The 19,052-nt window shown below is 49.7% G+C and overlaps 1 long non-coding RNA gene across 1 annotated transcript; it reads left to right on the top strand.

Annotated features, from left to right (window-relative positions):
* The first annotated feature begins 16,387 nt into the window (after positions 1 to 16,387).
* On the top strand, positions 16,388 to 18,405 carry LOC132346601 (uncharacterized). Its single transcript, XR_009496494.1, has 3 exons — positions 16,388 to 16,544; positions 16,723 to 16,808; positions 16,910 to 18,405. It is a non-coding gene; the product is annotated as an uncharacterized lncRNA (long non-coding RNA).
* Positions 18,406 to 19,052: the final 647 nt, after the last annotated feature.

Raw genomic sequence — 19,052 nt, 5'->3', positions numbered from 1 at the left:
AATATTTTCCAGATGGATTAAAAATCCAAATGTGAAAAGCAGAACTAAAAGTGTTATAAATTTATATCAAATTAAACAAGACAGCACAAACTTTAGAGAAAAGTTGATAATTTTGATTATATTAAAATCAGACATTTCTGTTGTTCAAAAAACATTAAAACCAAAACAAACATGTTACATATTGGGAGAGAATAACTAGCACCCATAAAACTAAGAAAGAATTAATATCCAGAATATATAAAGAACATCCACAAACCAATAAGAAAAATATACCCCCCAAGTGAGCAAAAGAGGAAACCCAAATTGCCATAAACATAAAAATCACACAATGTCTGTGTGTCCCTAGCCTCTGTGTGTCTAGACAAAGGCAAATTAGAACCAGGAGTTACTCTTTCTCATCATCAGATTAGCAAAAATTAAAAATTCCACCAACATCAAGCATGGGAGAGGATGTGAAGGAAGATAACCCAAAAACACTTAACTGTGGAGGCCTAAAATGACACAACATTTTTAGAGAGTGATTTGGCACTATTTTATAAAAATTGAAGCCACACACATGTCCTAATGGACTTCCCACCTGGACCCCTGGGTCAGGAAGATCTCCTGGAGGAGGAAATGGCAACCTACTCCTGTATTCTCGCCTGGGAAATTCCATGGACATAGGAGCCTGATGGGCCACAGTCCACGGGGTCACAAAGAGTCGGACACGACTGAGTGACTATGCACGCGTGCACGCCAATGCAGGAGACACGGGTTCAATTCCCGGGTCAGGAAGATCCCCTGGAGAAGGAAATGGCAACCCATTCTAGTATTCTTGCCTGAGAAATCCCATGGACAGAGGAGCCTGGTGGGCTACAGTCCATGGGGTTGCGAAAGAGTCGGACATGACTTAGCAAATCAACAACGGGTTCTGACCCAGAAAGTCTGAGCATAGATCCCAAAGAAACTTTGCACGTGGACACAAGGAGACGTGAACATCTCCAGAAGCAGAATAGCAAAAACCTGAAAGCAACCTAAATGCTCATCACTAAAAGAACAGATGAACCAACTGCAATGATGAGTTTACTGCAGTGAAAATGAATCACTACCCCAGTCTTTAACATGGATGAGGCTTAAAACCACAATGTTGAATGAAAGAAGCAAATGACAGAAGGATTCATATAGAATTTAAAATACAAAGTTTTACTTTTTTAAATAGCTGCACTCCCCTCCCCAGTTAGGTTACAAATAGGGTCAGCAAACCTTTTCTGTAAAAGGCAGATGTAAATATTAGTGGTGCAGACCACATACAGCCTATATCTCCCCTTCTGCCTGCAATCCTTTAAAATGTCAAAACCATCCTTACCCCGAGGGCTGTAGTTTGCCGACCTCTGGGCCACATCAACCCCTCCTTTAATGGTTGGGTAGCTGGTGTCTTTTGGTGATAACTTGGTCAGATGTCATTTTTTTTTCTCGCTCTCTGATGATCAGAGCAGTTTTATTTCAGTATTTTAGACTCAATTGGATTTATTTTACAGCTTCAAATCAGGTTTAACTCAGACTCAGCTCCGCACTGTTGTGTTGGGCGACAGTGTCTGCAGCTTCGCTGGTTGGAGAGTAGAGAAGGGTCTGCTCCTCACACACTCCACCTTCTGTTCTCCCTTTGAACATCCCTCTCTCCCCTCTTCAGACTAAACCCCCCAGTTCTTACTCTCTAGCCCCTCCTTGTACAGGGCCCCCTGGGAAGGCGAGGAGGTTCTGGACACACAACTGGCCCATCCTCAGTGGTAGGGAAGAAGTGTCCCACTTCATTCAGGTTCTGGGTGGTTCTGGCCAATGCCGGTGGTGCTAATGAGGTTGGTGGGCTCAGCAGAGGTGGCGCTCAAGGCTTTCTGGGGCTCATGGTTGGCTCCTGCAGTCCCTTCTGTAGCTAGGGTCTGAACCCCTCCTGAGAAGGGTGGTGTCTACCTTTGTCCCTGACGGCAATGAACCCCTGCAGAACCCCGCTCAGAGTTGGGGCTCCATCACTCCAGCTGCCTCCCCTGCTCCTGCTCTCTGCTCACCCCAGTGCTCCAGCATCTACATAGACCCCAGGCACCTCCAGCTTGTCCATCTGGGCTCTCCCAGGGGCAGAAAACCTGGGGTGGACTGCCCTATCTTCCTTGCAGACACACAGCCTCTGTTGCGCGGAGCCCTCCTGGCAAGGCTTCTGCCTTCGGAGAAAACTAGAGCAGAGTTAAACACTGATCTTGGGGGTCAGAGGAACCTGCCAGACACCCTCTTCTTCCCACTATGGGAGATGGGGGGAACTTGCATCAGACACTTGTTCCCAGGGTGCCCAGGGCTGCTCTTGCTGTACCTCCAGCAGCAGCAGCAGCCCCAGGGCTGGCTTTGGGTCTGTGGCTCTGAACATCTGCCCAGCCTGGGCCAGGCCACCAGCCTCCAGGAACCATAGACAGTCTACCACCCAGGCTGCAGGAGAGGAGGCCCCCTCTCCCGCCTCCCCACCGCGCTGGGAGGTTCCAGCACCTTCTGCACCTTCCAGCACCACCAGTGGGTAGGGAGACAGGGCACCTTCCAGCACCACCAGTGGGTAGGGAGACAGGGCACCTGGCATTTGGTGGGGGGCAGCCCCTTCCTGAGTCTGTGAGGAGGGGCTGGCACCCCCAGGTAGATTTCTGAGCTCAGACCAGAGGCCCTCAGTCCTTGGTATCCTCAGCTTTGGTCCCTGGCTGCAATTCTGGGACAGCAGGAAAAATCGCTGTCAGCCTCCAGTTTCAACAGCCCATCCTTCGGCCCTCATTTCTGTGTGCCTGCCCCCCACCTTCCTGAGGGGTTCTCCCCAGTGTGAGAGCAGAGTCAGGTGTGCAGTAGGAAGGCACTCCAGGACTCAGTGCTGGCTCTGCCACGTATTAAATGATGGATAACAATACCCTCTCAGAGATGCAGTTTGAAGATGAAATGAATTAGTACTTGTGAAGAGTTTAAAATGATGCCTGGCACAAAGTAAGGAATTCTGGAAGTTTGTTGTTCATCTCATCACATGGAATAAGCTACCTCACCTCTCTGAACCACAGTTCCTGGCCTGTACAATGAAGCTGTAAGATGGGATTTGAGGGTTAGCTGAGACAGTGTGATGTCTGGCACAGAGCCAGCACCCAATAACTGCTAATTCCCTTCCGCTCCCCTCCGCTTCTGCTCTTGTCATTTCAGAAAGCCAGGCCTCAGAGCAACAAGGTTTGTTCCGGTGAGTGGGAGCCGCTGGCCTTGTAATGCATTGTGCTAGGTGGGTCAAAGCAAGGCAGGGAGCACAAGGACCAAGATTCATCGCTGCTTGACTGGAAGCAACAGAAGACCATTGAAAAAGTGAAAGCGTGAGTCGCTCAGTTGCTTCTATCATGGAATTCTACAGGAAGAATACTGGAGTGGGTTGCCATTCCCTTCTCCAGGGGATCTTCCTGACCCAGGAACATGTCACTCCCGAGTTGCAAGCAGATCCATTACTGTCTGAGCCACCAGGGCTCAGAAAAGCATCATTGTGCCTTACTGTCTTCCATCCACTGGGATGGGTCCTGGGAAAGGGGCATTAGGCTTGGGTTCCGTGGACCGCTGGGCAATATTCAGCAGGAGTCTGAGGCCTTTCTGAGCTTCCTTGTGGATCAAGAGAGGAAGGTGATGTGCACTTCCATCTGATTCTGACCAGTTAGTCCCCCAGGCCCCACCCAGTGGCCATTCTCCCTCTCTCTCACTTTAATGCCCTCTCTCATCAATCTTTCACCTTGATTATAGTTTTATTTTGCTCACAGCACCAGATTTTGTTATTCTCTGGCATAGCCCAGCATGTTCCTTCCTCCCAGATGCACTTCTCTGCTCTGCCTGGAGAATGGTGATGAAGTGATGTCTCCATGGAAACAGATGTTGATCTCACAGTTGCTTAGCGGGTGTGCTGCAGGATGATGTAAGCCATGCTCTGGCTTCTCAAGGGGCTTGGTATCCTTTGATGTATCTGTACTACTGGGGCTGGAGTGAGTAGAAGCGTTCTTCCCTTGTTTCTACCCTTTTTATGTAAAAGTAAAAAAGCAAAAAGAATGGGAAATGTACCTTCTTTGGGAAGAATGCTTTTGTAAGAAGAGTAAAGTGTTGGAAGTCAGAACTGGATCTGAATCAGAGGTAAGATAATGAAGGTGACATGTTCCTCTGGAGAAACAGACTGGGGGAATCTTGGAAACTGTCCAGAAGAGGCTGCTTCTGGCCAGGGAATACTCAACAACCCCACTCACTATAAGGCTGCAGACCCTTCACCTGGGACGATCACTGCTCACACCAGAGCAGCCCTAATATTTGCGGGCTGGGGCAAGAGCACAAAGGCCACACACCATGCCTCGAGATACATAAAATTATAAACCAAGTCAACAGAGTGTTAAATAAAATATATTCTGTCCTCTGACTTTGGCAACTGTAGTAGGCAGAATAAAAATCCCCCTCCCCCAATGTCCATATCCTAGTCCCTGAAACCTATAAATATATAATGTAGCATTAAGGTTATAAATGGAGAAGGCAATGGCACCCCACTCCAGTACTCTTGCCTGGAAAATCCCATGGACGGAGGAGCCTGGTAGGCTGCAGTTCATGGGGTCGCTAAGAGTCGGACACGACTGAGTGACTTCACTTTCCCTTTTCACTTTCATGCATTGGAGAAGGAAATGGCAACCCACTCCCATGTTCTTGCCTGGAGAATCCCAGGGATGGCAGAGCCTGGTTGGCTGCTGTCTATGGGGTCGCACAGAGTTGGACACGACTGAAGCAACTTAGCAGCAGCAGCAGAAGCTTATAAATGGGATTAAAGTTGCCAGTCAGCTGGCTTTATGATTATATATTATAGTCTAGATTATCTGTAGGGGCTCAGTGCAATCCCCAGAGTCCTTAAAAGTGAAAAAGGAGGGACTTCCCTGGTGGTCCAGTGGTTAAAGCTCCACGCTCCCAATGCAGGGGGCCGCAGGTTCAATTCCTGGTCAGGGAACTAGATCCTGCATGCCACAATTAGAGAGTCTACATGCAGCAACAAAGAGCCCACGTTTCACAACTAAGACCCAGTGCAGTCAAACATACATATATATTTTTAAAAGTGAAAGAGGAGCAGGAGAGAAGGTCAGAGTGACGAGGTGTGAGAAATACTGGATCAGTCCTTATTGGCTTTGGAGATGGAAGAGGCCACAAGTCCAGGAATGCCGGTGGCCTCTAGAAGCTGGAAAAGGCAAGAAGAGAGATCCTCCCCTTAGAGCCTCCAGAAAGGAATTCAGCCCTGTTGATACTCAGTGAGACTTTTGACCGACAAACTCTAATAAACCTGTGTGGATTCAAACCGCGAAGGTTGTGGTAACTTGCTACATCAGATATAGGAAACTAACAGCCATGGTGTGATGGCCGTGAGGAGGGGTGCAGACAGAGGAGGGCCAAAGGGGCCCTGCTAACTGCTGTGGCCCAGAGAGGGCCTTCTTGCCTGCCTGCATCTAAGGGCAGATCTGGTACTATCGCAGGAGAGAAGAAAATCATTTCCTCTCCTTTCCCTTCTTCAGTAGCCATTTCAAAACAAGACAGAACGAAGAAAAAGCCGCCCAACCAAGCCAAACCAGCCAAAACCTCCACCATAAAGCCAAAGCCTCCTTTGCAACTGGCAGAGGGGGAGGAGGGCAGCTGTCTGGTGTCAGAAAAGACGATGGAGCCTTGGCCCTATTGGACATCCTTACTCATCTGACTTTGCCATGAACTAGCTCCGGCCTGGTCATGCCTCGGGGTTCTAACCCCCTACTATTAGCTGGACTTCCAAGAGTACACCAGGCAAGGATGACTTCTCTGTTCCTTCCCTCACCTCTCCTTCAGTTTAGCAAACTGTCTTGCTTAGCTCTGAGGGGTGTATTCTGAGCAGTCAGGAACCACAAAGCAATCAATGGTAAATGTTCTCCCCTCTCTCTTCTGATGTCCTATATCCTGGAGGTCCAGGGTGCCTCCCCCTCCTCCAGGAAGCCCTCCCTGACCTCTGCCACCCATGCAGCACTTTCTGGCTGTAGCCCTTTCACATCTATGTTTTCTTCTCTGTGGATAGTGACACATTATGCATGTGTAGTATAAACACATCTGTTCGATGACTGTTACATGCCTCTAACTCCTAACAGGTGATGCACAATGCTAGGCACATTGCAGGCCTCACAGAATCGTTGTCAGCCAGTTGATTATCATGAACACCTGGTTGCAAAATTCCAACCAAAGCCTGAAATAACGTGTAACACGTAGGCTTACCTCCTCTGCTGACAGCCATGGCCCGTGTGACTTCATGCTTTCACAGCCTCTTAGACACCTTCCCTGGGTCTCCTTGAATATCTTCATGTAGGCTCATCTCTTCTGCAGTCTCTAGGTAGACCCTTTCCTAAGATGGGGAAATTTTAAGTTCAATGGCTCGGGGGATTTGTCCCTGAGCCAGGCTGGCTAGTCCTTCTCTGACCTTGATCTCAGGTCTACTAACAGGCTTTATTCGGTGGCCATGTCCTGCCTTCAGCTCCTGTTCTAGTGGCCTCCGGACCCCCTGGGCCTTGACACCTGCTAGGTCCAAGTTCCATTTCCTCTATAACTCAAGCTGGATGGAATCTGGGCTCCTGCTCCTGAGGCCTGTGCCCCCTGCATGAGCTTCACACGTCTCCTGCTCTCGGGACACCTATTGATCTGTCTGCCAGGATACCCACTCTACACCTCTAGCCAGGCTGCCCTCTCACAGCTCCCTGCCTGTCCCATCTTCTCTGTATACGCTGTGGATTCCCAGCAGGATGGGCCCTTCTCTGACCTTGATCTCAGGTCTACTAACAGGCTTTATTCGGTGGCCACGTCCTGCCTTCAGCTCCTGTTCTAGTGGCCTCTGGACCCCCTGGGCCTTGACACCTGCCCGTTCCAGGTCCATCCCCTCAAACCTCACCTTACCTAGTGCTGGTAGAGCCTTGAGGTGCAGACTATTCCTAGCTTGACTCTGACTTAGATCTTTATTCATCCACTTAGCCTCTCACTCATCCAGCAAATACTTGCTGAAACCCTGCTCCGTGGCAGGCAGCGTGCTGGAGTGGTTCTTGGAGCTCTGTGCACCAAGAACTCACTGAACTCTGAGCCCAGGGCTTTACCCAAGGCCCCACCCTGAGGCTTCACATGGGGGAGGTACCTTGAATGCTGGATCTGATTGTGGCCACCTGTAGTGCTGTTAGTAACAATTACCTGGATACCACAGGGCAGAACAAGACAGACTAGATTATAAATCTAATCCTGATAGAATTCTTTGGTATAATAAGCACTCATAAAAATAAACAAATTAAACCATATGAGCCACATTTAATTTTTAGTTATTTAACACGTGACATGAGTCTTTCAAGAAGTCCTGAAAGACTTACAGGAGTCCAAGAGGAGTTGTCTAAAGTCAGTTACAGTTCAAGATAGCTCGGTGACATCACCATTATGAGCAGCTTGTACTGGCAGAAGAATGTGTGACAGTGAGTGCTTACCATCTGTGTGAGTAACAGTGAGGTGGCTGGAGCCATTCCACAGTGGACAGTGCTAAGACATTGCTGTCCCTCCTCTATACGGTCCAACTAGAAATCTGAACATTAAACATTTTACTAACAAAAGTGTAGCACAAATTCCGTACTTAAAGTCTTATATTTCTGATTATCCTGAAGGGTATCTATAATAGCAATATTTGGCTTCAGCTCGATGTTTAACACTTGGCCATTTTTCCACTTTGGGTGAGTGTTCACTAAAGCTCTAAAAGGACCCCATTGAGCCTTCTGTGTTTCTTTCCTCCACAGATATCTCAGTTAAAAGTAGCATCTCCACCAGAGCTGAAAACAGGTTTCTTCTCTCACCTCTTCCTCCTGCTGATTCTCAACCTTCTCCTGGATCATGGTTGTGGAGCCAGTTCAGTGAGATCTCGTGGAGACGCAAGCTGAGAAACCCCACACGTCCTCTGGGGAAACTGTCAGCCGGCGCCCGTCCCACTGGTGTTGAGCCAGCCCAAGTCGGGTGCCATTAACCCAGATGGTGCTGCCTCTTTCAGAATACCCCCTCCTAGTCTTTCTCCAGCAAAGAGGAAGGACCCCAGTTTTTGTCCAGGTTGCAGTTGCTCTCTGGTCTCTAGCTATGCCTGTTAACACCTGTTAACACAGAACAGATCAGAGCCCCTATCTACTCCATGCTCTGGGTGGAGTTCTGAAAGTCGCTCAGTCATGTCTGACTCTTTGTGACCCCATGGACTATACAGTCCATGGAATTCTCCAGGCCAGAATACTGGAGTGGGTAGCCTTTCCCTCCTCTAGGGGATCTTCCCAACCCAGGGATCGAACCCAGGTCTCCCACATTGCAGGCGGATTCTTTACCAGCTGAGCCACAAGGGAAGCGGGAGTTCTGAATTGTCACGGAGTGATCCACATGGTATGCAAAAGGAGGCAGAGAAGCGTGCAGCAGCAACACCCCACACTGATGGTAAATACCTGCAGCTGGAATAGCCCAGCATCCCCACAGAATCACAGTGGATGGGGATTCACATTTGCCAGTCAGCCTGGATTTCAAATATCGTGTCACTTGCCTGATAAGTTCATGGCATTCCCGTGATCCAGACCCCTTCTCCACCTGGGGATCAGAAAAAGCCACAACAGCCAGCAGAGTCACCTCAGTGAGTAAGGACACAGGTTGCACTCACCAGCCACACACACACTCCCTGCCTTCGCTATACCTTCCATCTCGTCACACTTTAGAGAGCAGTTTGCTGTGGTACTCTGCCCAGTGGGCTGCGTAGGTTACAGGTTATAAATTCTTTCCAGAATTTCAAAGCTTCCTTTAGGATTACATTTTGTATTTTCCATGCAATTTGCCTTTCTCCGAGAATGTTCTTGGGGATGAGTAACTTTGGTTTGCCCAGATGGTCTTCCTTTCAACCACTTTCCATATTTTTAAGGATTCCTTTTTCTTCTGTCTTTTCAAAGCGGTGTGTTTGATTCGAGATTTTAGGCTGAGACACTGCTTTTTACTGCAAATTCCTGCCCATATGCCATTGTTCAATCTTCTGAGGAAGACTGGGTGAACTCTACTGTTAGCTGAGATCATCAGGGCACTGTTTCTCAAAGGAAGATCTTTGTCCACAGTCAGCATGCTCCCTGAAAATGCAGACTGCTGGGTCTGGTTGCAAACACATTGACTTAAAACGTGGGTGGGGCAGGAGAAGGCCCTGGAATCTGCATTGCTGACAATTGCAGCAGTTGGTGCTTGCACACTGTGGAGTGTGAGAACAACCATTCCAGATGAAGGAGCAGGAGGAGTGAGCTTCCCAGGGGCCCTCGGGGGCTGCTCTCCTTTGCACATCTCCTCAATCCACGGCACCCAAGCTGTAAGAAGGACCCCTGTACTGGCTCTCCTTGCCTGTCCTTGTAGGTTTCAGCAGCTTTCCCATCTTGTAGAATCCTAATGGCCATTCTGAAGGCAAGCTGCACCGAGTTGGACTCCGTGGAGATAAACCTGGCCACCTTGCCTGGGTATGGGGCCATGTGGACAGAAGAGTACAATCGAGAGATGGGTGCTTCCCTACACTTCCCACATGGAAGCAATGTAACAAATGATGACATTTGAATTCACACTGAGATCAGCAGGTGAGACTTCTTGAGGCTGGTCTAGAGGCTCCAGCCTCCACCAGCCCAGAGGGCTGAACGCTCAGCACACCTGTTGCCTCTTTGTCTGCAGTGCCGCATAGGTGTCTGCTGCTCTTGTCCAGATAAGAAATGGATGCCGGCCTGCAGGAATAGAGAGGCGAGGGTGAAGCAGCAGATGCTGAGGGTGGGAATGTTAGCCTTAACAGCTGAGTAGATGGGGGGAAGACCGAAGGAAAGCTATCAGAGGGCCGTGGGATCTGAGCCCAGCTGGGATGTGGGGCCACAGACAGAGCAATGACAGAGCCTGGTCTTCTTGCTGAAGGTGCTGTTCCTTTACTTCTTACCTGTCTCCTCCATGTCCTGGCTGAAACCACATGCTTTTCCCTGGTCATCTGTTCCAGGGGCTTCTAAGAGAAACTGGAAGACAGCGATGCTCCAGGTGTTGGAGCAGATGGTTGCTTTCTCCTCCCCCGCCCCTTTGCTCCCACTAATGATGGGTGGGGAGTGTTTTCATTTCCTATTTATTTCTTAGTCAAGGCTCACACAAGCTATGTAACTTGTTCCATGACTTGCCAGGGGCTGAGACAGGGGCTTTATCTCTGGCCTTTTCCATCCCTAAATCAATGTTTTCTGTGCTTTTTCAATCACCACTGACACCACCATCTCTGTCACCACATTGACAGATGACCCATTTGCTCTTTGTATCAGTCTCAAAAGTGAAAGTGAAGTTGCTCAGTCGTGTCTGACTCTTCGTGACCCCATGGACAGCCTACCAGGCTCCTCCGTCCATGCAATTTCCCAGGCAAGAATACTGGAGTGGGTTGCTATTTCCTTCTCCAATCTCAAGCTGTGGGCAGTTTGGGCTCTGAGACTCCTAGGCTGCACCCAAGGCACCCGGCCAATAGGTGGCGAGCAGAGCTCTCTGACTCCCTGAAGACGGAAGTCCCAGGGTCCTTTGTGCTCCAGCGAGTCACCAAGTTCGTGAGTTCAGTATAACCCCTTCTTGACCTGTACTTCCTAATCTGCTTGCTGGCCCTTCGTGGCAATGAGATGCAGGGTCAGTTTCCAGACAGAGCAGACCCAAGAGACAACTTTGCTTTAAACCCAGGGGTGGATTACATTTTGTTGAGTCTGAAGTTTATACAATTTTGGAGTGTGTCTTCAGGAAAAAAGAAGAAACGTATAGTACTTATGCAAAATTCATAGAAAATACAGGACTGTGCAGTTTGGGGGCCCTGAAGATTATACTCTGTTACCTTCCCAGCTGTCTATCTGCCTCTGCTCAGGGCTGTTGACGGCAGGCAAAACCTCGATCACTTTTCCCTTCTGCTCCCCTCTTGCCCTGCACAAGTGCAAAATCACAGTATCCTTGCATCTGAAAAAGGCAGTGTCATCCCAAGGCCCTGGAGGCCCCTTTATAAATGTCAAGCTAATTACTAGATGATTAGATAATAGCTACAGTGTGTGCTGTCTGGGTCAGCAGCTGCTAGCAAAATACCCTGAGGATACCAAGGGATGTGTTTGCAAAGATGGGAAGGACTAAGTACTTTAGGGCTTGATGGTGAAAACAAGCTCCCAGGGACACTCTGTCAGGGAGACGCCTCCAAGACAGAGGATGGGGGGGTGAGGGGAGGAGGCTGTGCCAGGCGCATATCTCTTCCCTCTGGAAAGAGCTCCCATGCTCAGTCATGTCCGACTCTGTGCAACCCCATGGACTGTAGCCCGCAGGCTCCTCTGTCCATGGGATTCTCCAGGCAAGAACACTGGAGTGGGTTGTCACGCCCTCCTCCAGGGGATCTTCCCAACCCAGGGATCTTACTCTTCTGTCTCCTGTATTGGTGGCCAGATTCTTTATTGCTGAGCCCTCAGGGAAGCCCTCTGGGAAACGGTAGCAGCAGAGTTTCCCCAGCCAGCTAAGCTCTTTAGAAGCATTATTTCTTTTAATCCCTCAACCAGCCTTTTAAAGTCAATTCAGTTCAGTTCAGTGGTGTCCAACTCTTTTCGACCCCATGAATCACAGCACGCCAGGCCTCCTATCCATCACCAACTCCCAGACTTCACTCAAACTCATGTCCATTGAGTCGGTGATGCCATCCAGCCAACTCATCTTCTGTCGTCCCCTTCTCCTCCTGCCCCTAATCCCTCCCAGCATCAGGGTCTTTTCCAATGAGTCAGCTCTTCACATGAGGTGGCCAAAGTACTGGAGTTTCAGCTTTAGCATCATTCCTTCCAAAGAACACCCAGGGCTGATCTCCTTCAGAATGGACTGGTTAGATCTCCTTGCAGTCCAAGGGACTCTCAAGAGTCTTCTCCAACACCACAGTTCAAAAGCATCAATTCTTCAGTGCTCAGCTTTCTTCACAGTCCAACTCTCACATCCATACATGACCACTGGAAAAACCATAGCCTTGACTAGACGGACCTTTGTTGGCAAAGTAATGTCTCTGCTTTTCAATATGCTATCTGCTGCTGCTGCTGCTAAGTTGCTTCAGTCGTGTCCGACTCTGTGCAACCCCAGAGATGGCAGCCCACCAGGCTCCCCCGTCCCCGGGATTCTCCAGGCAAGAACACTGGAGTGGGTTGCCATTTCCTTCTCCAATGCGTGAAAGTGAAAAGTGAAAGGGAAGTCACTCAGTCGTGTCCGACTCTTCGAGACCCCATGGACTGCAGCCTACCCGGCTCCTCCATCCATGGGATTTTCCAGGCAAGAGTACTGGAGTGGGGTGCCATTGCCTTCTAGGTTGGTCATAACTTTCCTTCCAAAGAGTAAGCATCTTTTAATTTCATGGCTGCAATCACCATCTGCAGTGATTTTGGAGCCCCCCAAAATAAAGTCTGACACTGTTTCCACTGTTTCTCCATTTATTTCCCATGAAGTGATGGGACCAGATGCCATGATCTTCATTTTCTGAATGTTGAGCTTTAAGCCAACTTTTTCACTCTCCTCTTTCACTTTCATCAAGAGGCTTTTTAGTTCCTCTTCACTTTCTGCCATAAGGGTGGTGTCATCTGCATATCTGAGGTTATTGATATTTCTCCCGGCAATCTTGATTCCAGCTGGTGCTTCTTCCAGCCCAGCGTTTCTCATGATGTACTCTGCATAGAAGTTAAATAAGCGGGGTGACAATATACAGCCTTGACGTACTCCTTTTCCTATTTGGAACCAGTCTGTTGTTCCATGTCCAGTTCTAACTGTTGCTTCCTGACCTGCATATAGGTTTCTCAAGAGGCAGGTCAGGTGGTCTGGTATTCCCATCTCTTGTAGAATTTTCCACAGTTTATTGTGATCCACATAGTCAAAGGCTTTGGCATAGTTAATAAAGCAGAAATAGATGTTTTTCTGGAACTCTCTTGGTTTTTTGATGATCCAGTGGATGTTGGCAATTTGATCTCTGGTTCCTCCGCCTTTTCTAAACCAGCTTGAACACCTGGAAGTTCACGGTTCACATATTGCTGAAGCCTGGCTTGGAGAATTTTGAGCGTTACTTTACTAGTGTGTGAGTTGAGTGCAATTGTGCGGTACTTTGAGCACTCTTTGGCATTTCCTTTCTTTGGGATTGAAATGAAAACTGACCTTTTCCAGTCCTGTGGCCACTGCTGAGTTTTCCAAATTTGCTGGCATATTGAGTGCAGCACTTTCACAGCATCATCTTTCAGGATTTGGAATAGCTCAACTGGAATTCCATCACCTCCACTAGCTTTGTTCGTAGTGATGCTTTCTAAGGCCCACTTGACTTCACATTCCAGGATGTCTGGCTCTAGGTGAGTTTAAGGTAGAAGCTGTTATTACTACAAATTAACAGATGAACTGAGACCACACGGGTAAGTAAGTGGTGGAACCGGTTTCAACCCAGAGCTTAGCCCAAGGTGCAGAGCACCCTGGGCTAAGCTCCCTTGTCTCTCCATTATTTTTCTAGATACACTGGACACTTGGATTGCAAACGACAACCCCCTTCCCAGTCCCCTCAGACCTGCCCACATTCAGGACTTCCCACAAGCATGACAGTTGAAGAACTTAGGCCACGAACAATGTGAGGCCGTAGCATGGCTTCTCTGGTTCCCAGAGAGAGGTTACCTGGGCCACGAACAATGTGAGGCCGTAGCATGGCTTCTCTGGTTCCCAGAGAGAGGTTACCTGGGTTGATGATTTGTAGGTGCGCTCAGTGGAAACGTGGGCACTCCATGGAGATTACCGGAAGTGGGGAGGGGAGGAGGGCATCTGATGGGAAGGGGTGGGTGGAGGGGTCAGGCAGCTGCAAGAAACCCCCACTTCTGAATCCAGCCAGAGTAGCACCACCTTCACCTCATGAGCTGGCCCGGGCTTCCTGATAAATTTCATGTTTAAGCAAAGGGATCTGCATCCCCAATATGCTAAAGAACCACACGAGTCCCCCAGCCCCGCACCCCTCACACTGGCTGGCTGGGTGGGAGAATTACACCAGGATCTGTAGGGAAAGCAGATCCTGACCTTCCCTGTTAAGGCGATTTGGTGAAGCATATGAACCTCTCCAAGCAGTATTTTCAAATGCATTAGACAGAATACATAAGATTACAAAGGGAACAAATTACATTGAACTACAGTTACCAAAATATTTTCTAAAACCTCAAAATTGCAATCTAGTACCGCACGCGCTTCTTTGTTCACACACTCAACAAGATCTAGTGACAGGCCTAACAACCCCGGAATTCTCAAGCTGTGAGGAGCTTAAGCAGTAATTTAAGATATCTGCAACCAGTCCAGTCTGGTAGGAAGAGTCTCTGGGATTTCTGCTGGTGGCAAATCACAGACTCAGCTAAAACACCTGAGTTCCTTTTGCCTACACTCCTAATAGCAAGAAATGCTAAATTTTGGCTGAAATATAAAGGTATAGAAGATTTTTCCAAGTGTCCGAACCCTTTGAATTCTGTCCGTGAGCCCCAGAGCCCCTAATGGAAATCTATCAGCACAGTGTATGTCAGCCATCTAAGTTCTTATCCCTAATTATCAGTGTTGGTATGTTTTGCTGGAGCAGTTGAAGCATGCTGCAATGCCGTGGCTTGGCCGCGCTCCTTAGTGCTCATTCTTTGCTCTAAGTCCTGTTGACTGTGGGGGCAGTGGTGGTGGGGTAGCGGGGTGGGTGTCTACACATCTTTTCTCCTGGATTGTGATCAGGTGCCTCTGGCCCAAGATGACCTGTAACTATTCCCTCCACCAAGGAAAGCTGCAAATGGAGGCCTGCAGCATCCCACCCTGGGTCTGAAGGCATTATCCACCACCCCAAGACCAGAACACTCACTCCTGAGCTGCAAACTCATTCCCAAGAGGGAGAGTCCACAAGGACCCATCGGGTGACTCGCTCTGCCTTGTCAAAATAACAGATCGGCTCTGCTGCAAAGGCATGGGATTAGGCAGCCTTCAGAGAGCTATTTTGGGATGGGTGGTTTCTTTTTCTCTCCCTCTGATGGTTTGTTTTCAGACTCATTCAGAGAATGCCACAGAGGTCACGGGAGCCGAGGAGAGGGTGGCACTTTCTCCCCAGCGCCTATGGTGGGGTGGGGAGGGGGGTCCAGGGCTCAGCATGACTCCACCATTTCTCAGGAAAGAACTGCTGGTTGTTTGCAACTTCTCAGAAACCCCACAGTGTGCCCAGTCACTGCTCTGGTGGCCCAGTGCTCGGGGGGCTCAGGCTGGAAGACGGAAAAGGTCAGGGTGGGGCCTGGATGAGCCTGGACAGAGTCAAGAAAGCTGGAAGGGACCCTAGAGGGTGTGCAGCCACCCTCCCTATTGCCCAAATAAGGAACCCAATGCTGGGTCCCAGGGGTCGGTCAGCTCAATTCAGTTGCTCAGTCGTGTCTGACTCTTTGCAACCCCATGAACTTCAGCACACCAGGCCTCCCTGTCCATCACCAACTTCCGGAGTTTACTAAAACTCATGTCCATTGTGTCAGTGATGCCATCCAACCATCTCATCCTCTGTCATCCCCTTCTCCTCCCACCTTCAATCTTTCCCAGCAGCAGGGTCTTTTCCAATGAGTCGATTCTTCGCTTCAGGTGGCCAAAGTATTGGAGTTTCAGCTTCAGCATCAGTCCTTCCAATGAATATTCAGGGCTGATTTCATTTAGGATTGACAGGTTGAATCTCCTTGCAGTCCAAGGGACTCTCAAGAGTCTTCTCCAACACCACAGTTCAAAAGCATCAATTCTTTGGTGCTCAGCTTTCTTTACAGCCCAACGCTCACATCCATACATGACTACTGGAAAAACCATAGCTTTGACTAGATGGACTTTTGTTGGTAAAGTAATGTCTCTACTTTTTAATATGCTGTCTAGGTTTGTCATAACTTTTCTTCCAAGGAGCAAGTGTCTTTTAATTTCGTGGCTGCAGTCACCATCTGCAGTGATTTTGGAGCCCAGGAGTCAGGGGCTGAGACAAGAGCAGCTCTCATCCTCTTTCCTCGGGCCGACCTGGTCTAAGCCTCATGTGGATCTTGCCCTTGAGGCCTTAGGGACCCAACCCCCCTACCCCCAGATGTGCAATAGCTCCTGTCACCGAGTCTCTAAGCAGAGGGGCCAGAGACCTCCTGCCTGCAGGCTCCCCTGCTGAGCTAGAGGGATGCTGCTTCCTGCCTTGGTGCTGGAGGTGTGCCCCTATTAACACCTATTAACACAGAACCATCCCTGCCCCAGCACCACCCAGAGCTGGTGCCACTTCCAATGGTGACTTTGCCCTGGGGCTCTTTGGGTTGGCGTGTGCTGAATGGACCAGCACGGGCTCCTCCAGCTTGTGTTTTCCATACTTGCACAGATCATACAGATCGTTGCTTCAATCTCTTATATGAGATGACCCCTTCAACCCTCTGCTGTGGGCCACCTGCAAATGTCTGCATATCTGCTCTCTGCTTCTTCCTTGAGTAAGTGAGTGAGTGAGTGAGTGAGTGAAAGTTGCTCAGTTGTGTCTGACGCTTTGCAAACCCATGGACTACACAGTCCATGGAATTCTCCAGGCCAGAATACTGGGGTGGGTAGCCTTTCCCTTCTCCAGGGGATCTTCCCAACCCAGGGATTGAACCCAGGTTTCCCACATTGCAGGTGGATTCTTTACCAGCTGAGCCACGAGAAGTCCACATCTTCCTTGAAGACACAGACAAACTGCTCATCCTGACCCAGCCCGGCAGGTACGTCCTCCTCCCCAGCCCTTTCCAGGCTCCTTCAGATTCTGCGTGTTCTTGTTGACCTGGGATAAACAGTAAGCAAAATTTCTCTCAATTTCCCCCAGCCTCTAGGGCAAGGCCAACTCTGATGTCCAGTGCCAGCGCACACCCTCCCACAGTAAGGCCTAAAACCTCCAGCCTGGGCCCAGGCACAGGGCCACGCACACAAGTTCTGCAGGCCCATGGCCATGTGGTGCACGAGGGGGGACGGTGTGGGGGTTCTTGGCTCCCGCTCTGTGGCAGCCCCAAACCCCACCTCCAGGGCTTCAGAGCCTTCATACCTTTCCTCCCCTGGCCTGTGAGATTCTTTCCCATGAAAGGATCGAAGCTCCTTCATCCTTCATCCAAGGCAGACATGACCTGCTCAGGTGGAGCCCTCACTGCTCTGGAAGATGCCCAGGGATCTGAACCTGAAGCTGGAAGAGCCCAGCCCCCACTTCAAGGAGTGGGCAGGAAGTTCAGAGCCACAGACTTGCTGGATGGTGGGGGCGGGGTGCTGGCCCCCAAAGCAAGGCCTCCCACACTGAGCCATGAGAGCAGCCTGTTGGTGCCCCATACTCAAGCCTCGTGAAGCCCCTTGATCAAACCAGGAACCCCAGTGGCTTCACAGTGCAGTTATGGAGGCTTTGTGGGGCAGTGGGACAACGGGTGAATGAAACCTGGATGACCAGACCCTCTGCCTGTGGCCCAGGCCTACTGCTTTGGTGGAGGCCCAAGAGAGCCCCTCTGTTTCTATGCAGTTTGGGGTGTCTCCTTCCCAGCCCTCTAGTCCCTTTTGTCTCCTTGTGTTGAAGATCCAGGGGGCAAAGAGTATTCCAAGTGGGCCTGAGGATGGGAGAGCCATGCAGACAGGGCTGTCCACACACTCTCCCCACCTGGAATCTTCATCACCCACCTCCTGCCCAGCGCCCACCTTCTTTCTCACCATTCCCTTTCATCCCCTCCTAAGTTCCAGCCAGAACTGCCCAGGGACCACATCTGAACATGTCAGGCTCCTTCAGGCCTCATGTATGTGGCCTAGCCACCCCAGGCCCAGGTGAGACACCTGGTCTACAGAGCTCCCTCCGTGAGGGCAGAACCACGTCTTGCTCTTTGAACCCCACTCCAGTGCCGGCCACAAAGTTCTGGGTTCAGAGTACGTGTTCACAAAATACTGAACAACTTTATTAGCACCAGCTGAGTAACCCGCAGTCTGCACCGTCCAAAGCACAATGCTCTTAGCCTCTGGCAACTTAACAAGCCAGGAGGAGAAACTGAGAGACCAACCCCACCTGACAAGAGAGGAGCTCACTGAATTGGACACACAAATAAACAAGATTCAAGAAAACACAAGAGCAACAAAATGCAACTAGAGTTTCTACTACCTCCAAAGCGAGGCATGCCCACCAATTCATTTGTCTGAATGCAGGATCAAAATGTTCTATTTATATATATTTTTAGCTTTTAACTATGCTATGCTTATATTTCTGAAAGTTCTAATGAGCATGATATATTTGGGTAGCAATTCATGCCATATAATTTAAAATAAATATGTATTTATTGGAGGATGTGCTGAAAGACATTTTACTAATCAGAATATTGGATTAAAATGGGCTTAAACTGTGTTGGGTGAGAGCCTGCTGGTGGAGGGAGGATTGGGAGGGCTTTCTAGGGGTCTGGACCCCCCATCCCCTGCTCTCCATAAAGGACACAACCCCCTAGGGCTCTCCTTCCTTCCCAGAAGGGGGGGCCTGCCTGTCTGTGCTCTGATTAGCCACCTGCTGCTCCAGCTCCTGTGATCCGGAGCCATGATCCCCCGGGCGTGGGCAGTGAGCGTGGATCTGGCTCTCAGAGTGTCCTGCCCCCCCTTGCTGAGGCCTTCACCCTGATTCTAGGAAGATGTGCTCCATTACTGGAATGGGCCTCAGCCCCACCCACCTGGGAGAGTAGTTCCAATGTGGGGAATGCAGATGGAAGGGTTTTCTGTTCTGCTTTCCTAACAAAAACCCCTTGGAATTTATGTCCCTGCACATACCGTTCCACGTTTCTGCTCACATTCTTCCTCCTGCTGCCTAGAAACCTTTAAATTTGCAAACAGCCCTGCCTCGGCATTTGGGAGGTCAGAGCCATTCATCACCCCCATGTTTTATTTCCACAGGGATTCGTGAAGTCCCCACGGAGAGTCAGCCTGGGGACAGGCACCATAGATTCCAGAGAAAGATGATGGGA

Source organism: Bos taurus, chromosome 11, assembly GCF_002263795.3.
Source record: "Bos taurus isolate L1 Dominette 01449 registration number 42190680 breed Hereford chromosome 11, ARS-UCD2.0, whole genome shotgun sequence".
In the NCBI taxonomy this organism is placed as follows: domain Eukaryota; kingdom Metazoa; phylum Chordata; class Mammalia; order Artiodactyla; family Bovidae; genus Bos; species Bos taurus.
Note: the sequence above shows the minus strand (reverse complement) of the source record. Positions and strands in the feature narration are given on the sequence as shown.